Source organism: Lactuca serriola, chromosome 8 (genome assembly GCF_051521515.1).
Source record: "Lactuca serriola cultivar US96UC23 chromosome 8, Lser_US96UC23_V15, whole genome shotgun sequence".
Taxonomy (NCBI): Eukaryota; Viridiplantae; Streptophyta; class Magnoliopsida; order Asterales; family Asteraceae; genus Lactuca; species Lactuca serriola.
This window is the reverse complement of record NC_136415.1, coordinates 204546123-204557774: the sequence shown is the minus strand read 5'-3', so window position 1 is coordinate 204557774 and position 11652 is coordinate 204546123. Positions and strand designations below refer to the sequence as shown.

The 11652-nt window shown below is 31.2% G+C and overlaps 1 pseudogene; it reads left to right on the top strand.

Annotated features, from left to right (window-relative positions):
• The first annotated feature begins 10445 nt into the window (after window positions 1–10445).
• LOC145065412 (dirigent protein 1 pseudogene) lies at window positions 10446–11350 on the top strand (annotated as a pseudogene).
• The last annotated feature ends 302 nt before the right edge of the window (window positions 11351–11652 follow it).

Here is an 11652-nt window from a genome sequence, read left to right as displayed (position 1 = left end):
ATTATGGTATATGGAAGATTATTCTAGAGTTTTTAGAATATCTTAGCATGTATGGATAATCAAAGGAGGTGGATAATTACCATATTTGAAATTACGGTTTATCCATAGCACGCTTTGTACACTATATAAAGAACCTTAGGGTTATAATTTTCAGCCACTCTTTGAAAGAAGCTAGAGCCAAAATTTTGATCTCTCCTCCTCTCTCATATAATTCTCTTGTATTATGTGTTTGTGATCCATTAGAGGTGTTACACTTGTGACACTAAGTTCTCAAGCTTGAAGATCTACAAGGGATTCATTGTTATTACAATATAACAATCAAGGTATGTAACATATCCCTAGTTTTGTATGAATTTCGAAAATAGTATACCTCTCCTAGGGTTTCTCCTTTTGTGTTCAAGTTTCCATGTTCAATAGAGAAAACTTAGATCCAAATCATTAGGGTTGTATGTACACTTAGGAATTATTTTTATGCTCAAAACCTCATCACTATGTATCTTATATTTTCAACCCATGCTTTCATAATTGCAAGTAATATAAAAAGAGAGGCTTAACTAGCCTATTTGGTTGCTTGAACTTTTGCTAGTCATATTCTTTTTCTTTCTCTCCAAAACCTCAGGTTCTACTCTTCTCCCTCTTTTCTTTCCTTTTGAGCTAGTTGAAGATTTGGTGATAAGAAATGCTCCTCCTTTAGTGCTTAATTGTGTTAAGCACTTAAAGGATTAAGGAGTACTTCATACAGAAATAGAACTGGCATCCAATGAGCCTTATATCTCTTGTTGTTGGATACATTACAGAGAAAATCTACTCTTGAAATTTTCCCATCTTCATCAACTTCCTAAAATCAAGTTGGAAAAAGTCTTCAAATGTTGTGTTCTTAAACCACATACCTTATTTATATTATCGTAAATGGCAAGGTACTTTCAAGAACACTTCTTGGAATGCTAGCCCCAATAGCATGGAAGCCTCTAATAAATCACACCTAGGAAAACCCTAGGATCAATATAAAGAGAGGGTAGAGGAGAAATTTGAAAATCCTTATGAAAGTGTAGTTTTCATTGGTCTTATGGAGGTCCCTACTTATAGTTATAGATAAACCTAATTTGAATTCAAAATAATAATAGTATATTGAAATTCAATTTCACTTTCCTTATCAACCAAGTAGGCTTCCAGAAGCCCTAGAAGTACACCTCAAAACTGTCCCCTCCTATGGAGGTTCTAAAATGCTTCCTTGTTCAACTTTTTGAGCAATTACACTCTAACTCTTAGACCTATTATTTACTTATACTTAATCTAAAACAATTAATTAAATTAACTCTGATTAATACATAATTAATTATTTCCATTTCATATTAATGTATTAATCCTATAATATATTAATAAATTACGCATCTTTCTCTCTCAAAATCAATCCGGGCCATTTCATGGTTTTAAGGGTAACCCAAAAGAACTTTACTATTATTCACTTAATATACCAATTTAGTTAAGACCTTAGACACCCTAGTCCTATAGTCTAGACCTTACTTGACACATATTTCCAAAGCTTTCCGCTTGCTACTTGCTACCTTTCGACTATTTTCGTTGTTACTTCTTATTCTTTCTACATGTATGCATGGACACTAATTTTCTTTTATAAAAGTCATTCACACACTATTCCATCATATTATTTAGTTATAATCATAAGTTATAAAATACTTAGACACATTCATTCACTTGCATAAAAATCATACATATAACTTTAACAATCAAACATGTTATGACATAAGTGCTCAAAACATTTATAAAAGATTTAAAACATGTCTCATTATAAAATCATGTGGAAATCCTTTTTCCCGTGTACCCTGAAAGTGGGAAAAATGTCACATATACTCACGTGTTTAGTTACTGAAGACTAACTATAGCCAATTTTCCTTTAATTGGTGCCTCTTGACCAAAACACATTTAATTCCTATTCAATCAACACACAAAGCTCTTAATATATAATTTAACCTACTAAAAGATTAACCCCATTCCATATTTAAAATGATTACTTACTTGATCACTTAAACTTTCCATTTCACACTTTTGTCAAAAAAAACTAATTATGCTTCACGTATATCTCATATGCGAATCCTTAATCATCAAGATATAAGCTCAATTTCGGTTAACTACTAAATTACCCAACTAGTTTTTGAGGTCCTCACTCCATTTTATAATTAACCCACTGGTTTCCATTAGAAACATGATAGTAGCACATGATTACAATTCAAGAGTCGATATTCCAAGACTACGCATGTTTAACTTTAAAGATTATGCATTGACAACTTGTACCAAGAACAAGAAACAATGACAATTGAATTAAAACATATTAAAATGCCTCAGTAGCATGTCAATCATTATTATGGAGTATTTACCAATGTTAATTTCAACATGAAAACCAATCTTTAAACTAGGGTGTATGTGGAGCTTCACTTATAGTTTATAAAATCAAGGGATGAAAGTTATACCTTATGCTCCATAGATTGATGTTGATTTCCCATTTATTCCTTGTTTTAAACTCCCCTTATTCTTGTTGATGTTTCTAAAAATTTTCTCCAAAAAAGTATCCTTGAAGGTAGAAGAGAGTTCTATTATTATTTTGGAAGTGTTTGATGTTAAAATGATTTCTAAAACTCGAAATTCTCCTTAATTAGGTAACATACTGACATCATATGCATACGAGCCATATGTCCTAACTTAGGTAATCAAGAATTTAAAAAATCCAACCTAAATGGGCCATTCACACTCCTAAACAATGGTGATGTATGTTGTTACCCATTCCTCCCATTTTAGATCTATCTTATGACAACCATAACTTTTACATACAATAATAGACTCCCACAAACTTTGAAGCTTTGGAATCCTAGGAATGAGTTTAAAAAAAATGTACTGATCTTTGGCTAAACCTATATTGATTTCAAGTTATTAGCCCAAGAACTTAAGTGTTTATCCATTTTTTGCCATCTTTTAGCCATTTTCATTTGGGCATAACATCTAAATCTTAACTCCAAAACACTTGATTAGTTTTCCATGTTTTCCTTATTGCATAGAATAAAAATGTCATCTTGTAAAGGTTCCTCTAAATTGATTTACATTCTTAAATATAACTTCTTAAATTAGTTGCCTTCATCCATTACAATTTAGCTTCTTACCCTTTCTCCTTATCTTATCTCCAAACATAGATTTTATCCCCTCAAAGTTGCCATTTAATCAATTTTGACAATATTTACACATTCCATCTATTTTTCTTACTTAATAAATATCCACATTTTAGGATTTTAAAAGTAAAACTAAACTATTACAACCGAAGTATTACGAAATTAGATAATGTAGATTATAGAAAATGTTAACCATATTGGTTCCTAATAATAACCAAACCGAAATAGCTTCAATCAAAAAAATATAACACAAAAAATTCAAATATCATTTGGGTAAGGAATTTGTTTATTTAAGAAATAATCTTCTGAATAGATACTGATGTGACCTATGTGGGTCGACTTATTTCTTTCTAAGGATGGTAGGTGTCCATTGGTGTAGGTGTCAAGAACACTTCTTTAAATTGTTATATATATATATATATATATATATATATATATATATATATATATATATATATATATATATATACTATCTTATAAAAGAAATCTCACTATTTCTAAAAATAGATTGAATATAATAATATTATTTTTTTTAAGACGTTCAAATCATTATGCTAATAGTACAAGTAGTCATCAATAAAATAATATTAAATTTTAACATGTGTTTTGAATCCTTATATTTGTCAACAAATTCTATCTCCTTCCCTGAATTTCGGATAATTCAAAATTTGAAACCATCAGAAAATACATGTTGATTCAAATATCCCTCCTGCACATGGCTCTTTCTTAACAGGTTTTTATTTTAATCTTTAGTTGTAATTGATTTCATCATTTTTAACTTTTTGTATTTTTATTTTATAAATATATTGGTTGAAGGCTTTATTATATCAGGTTTGTTCCTAAAAAGGTTTTTACTATGTTTTTTTAATGTGTTGGCTTTGCAGGTTCAAAGAACTCAACCAAGAAGGCCAGTTAGAGCATTGTATTATCATTAGTTTGTATATTTTGGCATCTTACTTTTGCAATAAAGAACGGTTAAATACAAGATTTGACATGATTAAGGTAGTTTGTATATTTTTCATCTTGTTTAGTCTAAAAATGAAACCTTTTTCATCATTGGTCCTTATAATATCAAGTTTCATCACATGAACTTCCTGGTTACGGTGATTATTGTCCTTATTATAAGGTTCTATATAGATTTTCTTCAATATTTTAAGGTTTCGAGAACCTAAATCAATATGAATCCTTGAATTACATACCATTGTTGAAAATGTTTTAATTTGTGACCAAACATGGTTTAAAATCACAATGAACAAGTTGACACCTGAGTATTTTGGCTTTCTCAAAGGCCTATTTATCGACTTTTGAATCACAACACCTAATATTCCAAAGGTTTATTTTTATAAACTGTTATTTATATATTTTAGCATTTTACTTAGTAGGGCATTAAATTAATAAAGGAATTAAGGAAAACGAAAAAAAAAAAAAAAAAAAAAAAAAAGAGGACGATAAACAGTATAAGTGGTTTGGGTATGTATAAATGGAAGTAATAACCATTTAGGGGGTGTTTGGCAAAAAAGCTTATTGCTTATTAGTTTATTAGCTTATAAGTTAATAAGTAAGTGTAGGGTAACTTATGAAAAAATAACGTATTAGAGGTTCCCCACCGGAATAAGTTATTTTAATCCAAACACTCTTTTAACTTATAGTGATGTGGAACCTAATAAGTAGTTTTAAAAAAAGCTTAGCCAAACACCCCCTTAATATGGTATGGTAATGCTCTTGAAAAATAGATGTCATTTAATATTCATTTCTCGAAGTGAATGCAAAATGGTTTTAACTCTAAAAAGATCAAATTATTCGCCGCCCGCCGCTTTGCGCGGGTAGACGGCTAGTGTGTGTGTGTGTGTGTGTGTGTGTATATATATATATATATATATACACGGTTTTTTAACTTCATATATTATTTAGGGAAATCTCTAGAAAAATCATAATATTTTGCTCCAATTTAGTCAAAAATCCCAAGTTTTACTTTGTTAATAAAAAAGTCCCGATCATCGGATCAAAAAAAAATTAAATAAGCCGTTTTTTATCCGTAAACTATTTTTTACGTAGTCACCTCTAGAGAAATCTCATTATTTAGTCTAAATTATGAAAAATTCCTATTTTCTTTTTATTTTAACTCTTTTATTATTTCACTAAAATTCTAAAAATTTCTCGGTTGAAATTATGAGTAGGAATAAACATCATTAAACTTCAAAAAACTAAGGATTAAGGACCTCTATAACCAATTATTTGCGACAAAATAATGACGTTAGCATCATTTTGAACTCATCATTGTATATATATAATCCATTTCTCATACAAATTTATGTTATCATTATTATAAGATATTCAAATATTGTGATGAAAACCTTAGTACAATCTCCCCAAAAATTAGGTTAAAGGAAAACCAACTGTTATGTTCATAAAAGAAACTTGTAACACCTCATTTTCACTTTATAGTAGATTAAATACAAACGTTTGTCTATAAAATTCGAGGTAGAAAAATATTACTTTTTAGCCAAAGTAGTTATCATGAAAGTTATAATAGTCATGATGATGATCTTGTGGATATAGAACACTTAAATCTGACTTCGTATGATGAAGTTATGATTTTTCGAAGTTTCAATGCGACATAGTATAACAATATGCAAAACAAAAATAAAAATGAAAATTAGTTGATTGTTAGCCAAAACAATGTAAATGAGATTTGATTATCTCTTAAATACGAATTTGTTAATATAGAGACAATAGATAATAAAGTTCGTATGAAGGAGTTATGAGTTTCACACGGATTTTAACAGTGTAATATCTATAATAATAAGAATTTAAAATAGAGTAATAATTAACTAGTGAGATTAAAAGGAAAGTTGTAGTACTCGGAAATACCTACCTGTGAATATAAAGAACGTCGAAATCGGAGCTCGTATGCGAAAGTTATGTTTTTTTAAAGATTGTGAAAAACACCCGGAAAGCGATGACGTGGCGGCACCATAGTGCGTCACATGGAAAAGGAAGCGACCACATCTTCTACCGACATGGCGACATGTTCAACCAAGAAATGGACACGCGACAAGAACTGAATGGGGCCAAGGCACCAAAGCACGACGTGCTCTTATCCTCAGGGGTGGTGCACCCCTTCGTGTAGCATATAAATAATAGTCAAACCTCTCCTCATTTCTTGCCCATTTCATTCCAATTTTTTTTTCAAAAACTCTGTCTTAAAAGTCTAGGATCCGACTTCTAAATCTCGGACATTTTAGTGAGGTGTTGTAGCATTGGAAGTCACGACGAAATGACGTATTCAGAGTCGAAGTTCCACCCGTGGCTTTCTGGACTTTCGCTAGAAACTCTATTAATACTTGTTAGATGTGTTACCTGTGAGTTGTATCACCAAGTAGAGAGCTGATAGTCCTTTGAAAAACTGTCCAGGTGAGTTACCTCACTATTATATATATATATATATATATATATATATATATATATATATATATATATATATATATATATATATATATAAGTTAGCATATAAGAGCTATTAGAGTAGAGTCGAAAGTATAGCCTCTATGTGCTTAATGTTATTGTACTAGAGTTATGGAGTAGATCCGAAAGTATAGTTCTCTATGTGCTTAAATGTTATTGTACTTGAGTTATTCATTACAATTAAGTGAGGAGTTGATAGCGGAAGGATGATTGGTCGGGAGCCTATAGACTTGTGTTGACGAAAAAATGGTAGGTGGACTGTAAGTCTAGAAACACATATTTTTGGTGGGTCGATGAAAGGTCGTGAGCCAATCGGTGGATCGGCAAAAGGTCATAAGCCATTGTTTGTATGCATGTATATGTATTGTGATATATGGTATTTTGGAGGACCTCACTAACCTTTATGCTTACCTAGTTGATAACAAATGATTTTAGGTATTTATTCAGATCGTGAAAATGGCAAGGCTTGACTGTACACATATGCATCTACATGATGTTTTTATTTTCTACATATACTCCGATTTGGAGAATTGACCCTTGATTAACAAACAACGATTTATGTCGTAAATAAATGAACATATGAAATATTACCTTCTAAAAATGAAAAAAAAAATTATTACAAAAATTGGGAAGTTAAAAAACCATTGACTGATGACAAACCAATCAATACAATTCTTCCATGGATTGGTTTGTCAATCGGTAATTGTTTCTTAAATGAACATATTAGTTGCTTTTCCATTAACCTACTTTTAGTAGATTGTACCTAAGGTGTTCAACACATAGTTTGAATATTTACAGTAATATTTGTAACATAAATTTGTATAGGAAATGGATTATATGGATGATGATGAATTCAAAATGATGCTAACGTCATTGTCTTTTGGAAAATAATATGTTATAGAAGATTTTAATTTTTAGTTTTATGAAGGTTAATGACGTTTATTCATATTCATAATTTCAACAAAGAAATTTCCTGATTTTTAATGAAAGGGTATAAGAGTTGAAAAAAAAACATTGAAACTTTTTCATAAACTAGGCCAAATAATACGACTTTTGTGGAGGTGACCGGGTAAAAATAGTATACCTTTAAAAAGGGACTGATTTCATTTTTCATCAGGTGATCAGGATTTTTTGTTAACAAAATAAAATTTGGGATTTTTGACTATACTGGACAAAAATATTAGTTTTTTTTTCTGAATATTTCCTCATTATTTATGTATATTTGAGTTCTTAAAAAAATGAGAAGGGCATGGGAGTGAGAGGTGACCAATTCCTAGGATGAGAAAGAGTGAGATAAAATGACGTAGGCATGTGGTATGTGGTGTTGATATGACACGCAAAACCTAATCTACATTTGTCATAGTCCAAATAGAAAAGTAATTTCTTGCCGTTGCCGATAGCTTCTCAGTTTTTTAATTTTTATGTTAATAAAAGGTAAAAGTCAAGTGTCAAACAAGCCTCTAAAGACCAATGAGACTAAAATCTGGTTGGATCGTGCACAGGGGAAGAGACTAGACCAATTAAGAGCGGATTAACACAGACGGATTTTCCAAAACAATGGAACATGTGATCATTGTGCCGATAAACTCTGACACAATTAAATGAAGAGGCTTTAGGAAAGTGTCTGATTACATATGAAAGCTCAGCAAACACCCAGAATGAAGATTTCACGGTTGATATACTCTCAAGACCGAAAAGTTAGCTGTCTTTGCTAGGGCTAAGCTGTGAGAATAACTGTTCATCTCTTGGTTCTAGTTCATCCTTTTTGCACACCCAAAATTGTTTGGAATCTTGCTCAATGTCAAGGGGGATTGTAATGGTTTTCATGCAAATTCATACCGGACTTAGGCAAGAGACTATTAATGATACAAAAGCTAGCCAGTTAATTAATACGTTTGGGTATTGGATGGGGATAAGGGCAAATTTGGAAAGCTTAAAATCAAAACGATGGAAATGTAATCTCACAATTGTAGTAGAATTGTGGGGGTAAAACTGAAAAGCTCTATCCACTGCCAGATTCGTGGAGGATGAAAAATCTTATTTCTTATCAAGGCAAAATTGGGAAGTTTAAATTCAAAACAATGTAAAAGTCAACTTCGAAATTTGGCAGGTTTGAAAGGGGAAAATCTGGTAATCTCAAGTATATTGATTGAAGTTTGGAGGAGGCAAATTGAGACCTATCAACACGGTGGTTGAACTGCGCTGACCCGGCAGTTTAATGGTGACCCACCCATCACCAAAGTTAACTAAAAAACCCGGTTTTAAAACATTACATTGCCAAAGACCAAAATCCAACGACCTGCCAAAGTCTTTTTTTCTAACACTATCTCCAACCCACTTCCTTTTTTTCTCAAAAAATGTAGTAAAAAATGAGGTAAATAATGTTTCATCTTCAATTCTATTTTATTTTTTGTCCTATTTTTATTCCTAAAAAGTATATTCAATTCTTCTAACTTATATAAATTGTCAAATACACCCTTCTATTAATTTGGTTTTAACAAATATATAATCTATATTTTTTTAATTACAATAATATTAAATAAATAAGATTATATTTATAATACATAATTATAAACTTTTATAAAATATGTTATTGTGCTTTAAAATTTCAAATATGTATTTAAATTTTAATATGAATTTGTTAAACAAAAAACAAACTTTATATTTATAATTAATTAATATAATTTAATATATAACACAATATTATAAATATTAAATATTACATTTAAATAATAATTAGTAGATAAAAAAAATAGAAATACATAAATATATCAAACGATGGATTAAAACCGACAACTAAAAGTTCATCTCCATTTCAGGGGAAATGAATAGTATAACACCAAATGGTGTTATACTATTCATTTCCCCCAAAATAGGGGAATAAATGGAGTAGGGTTTGAGAGAAATGAGAGAATTAATGGAAAATGGGAGTAGGTTGGAGATGTTGTAAGTATTTTAATGTTTTCGGCGTTTTAGTTTTTAATTTTTAGAGCATATGGTATGGGCAGGGACGGACGCAGGATTCTGTAGTAGGTGCTGCCGGTCCGTAATAGGTGTTGTCGATCCATAGTAGGTATTGCCGGTGACACATTTTATAGTAGAAAAAAGAAAAAAAATCGAAAATTTTGCACTACATCGGGAAAAACTAGGTGTTGCCGGTGTTACCGTTGGCACCATACTAGATCTGTCCTTGGGTATGGGGTTGTTATGTCTCATTGTGTTGAAGACAAGATGAAATGGGAAGGTTAATTGGTTGTTGCCTTTATCAACCAATCAAATCCTTTTTTTTTTCTCTACCTCTTAACATGTTATAACATGGGAAACATTATTTCTCACTTGGTGTTATGATGGTTTTATGGTTGAGATGCATAAGAATTATGTGTTGCAACGTAACCCATACCTAATGCTCTTAAAGATAACAAAATATTACCGTCTAGTCTTATTTTTTATGAGTTTTGTTGCTTTAATAGTAAATGGTATATATGGGTTGACATATGGGTCTCAAAATCATAAGTCTAGCAAAAAACCAGCAACGTTAATCAAAACAGATAAAATTAACCGGCTAAACCGCTAATTGAAACGGAAATTAACATGAGTGATCAAAGATTTTTGTAAGGATATTTCCTTTGACCAATATATTTATAAAAAATATTTCTTTGACCAATATACTTGTTCCAGAAATAAAGCGGTAGTATTCAAAAGCCAGCGCATAAGAATAAGAAATGAATAATATTCAACTATTGTGTTCTCCGCTACAATATATGTGAGTGCTACTCTACGCTTGCTTCTATAAGAGAACAAGTTTCTGTCCCAATATCTCTTAAGTTTCGATCTTATCATTTCTAAGAAGTTTGCTTGCAGGAACAAGAATAAAGACTGATCAACTTTCCATATCTTTCAAAGACCCCTTTTTTAACACCAAAACTCCTTTAATCCCATATTTTTTTTTCAGAAACAAAGAACCAACTCGCTAAATTTTTTAATCTTTATTGTTTTGGGTTCAGATTTCTTATAAAATGAAGAAAGAGCAAGTGATATTGATGCTATGCACAATTGTGATAGCAATCCCATTGGTTCAAAGCGTTACTGAAGGGCCAAAAGCAGTGAAAAACTGGTTCAAGGAGCTCCCACTCAAAAAACAAAAGTCTACAAATCTACATTTTTATTTTCATGACACCATCGCCGGACCAGGTCAAACTGCATATCAAGTATTCGACTCAAACATCACCTCGACCACCATGAGCCAATTCGGTCTTGGCTTTATGTTTGACAACCCTCTAACCGTTGCTCCAGAAGCAAGCTCCATGAGGATCGGTAGGGGCCAAGGGCTATTTGGATCAGCATCCTTGGAAGTACCAAGGTTTCTTATGAACTTGAACTTTGTCTTCACAGAAGGGACTTTCAATGGTAGCACCCTACAAGTTCTTGGTACTAACCCTATCTTGAGTCAGGTTCGTGAAATGTCTGTTGTTGGTGGAACTGGCGTTTTCCGACTTGCTCGTGGGATTGCCACTGCTCAGCCGTTTTTCCGTAATGATACGTCGACTATTCTTGAATTTGATCTTGTCGTGCTTCATTATTAAGCTCGATGATGTTAAAGTATAAGCTAAATCTGTCGGTTACTACATGGAGTCTGAATCGTCTTGTTGTTTTTGATTAATAATTAACTGCCATGACTATTACATGGTGGTTATATATATATATATATATATATATATATATATATATATATATATATATATATATATATATATATATATATCTTTAGTATAAATATGGAATAAATAACCGTGTATGCTTGTTGCAATTAATAAATTTTTTTATTATAAATCTTCTTGTGCAATATCGAATCTCTATTATACTGAGAGCATCCACAATGGAGAGTTTAATGAAAGTTGAATGAGTTGTCATGCCTACTTGTCATTCAATGGATACAACTCCACCATTGTGAAATGCCACCTTTGCATTCAATGGATTTGAAGTTCAATGACCATTAAACCATTGAACTCTT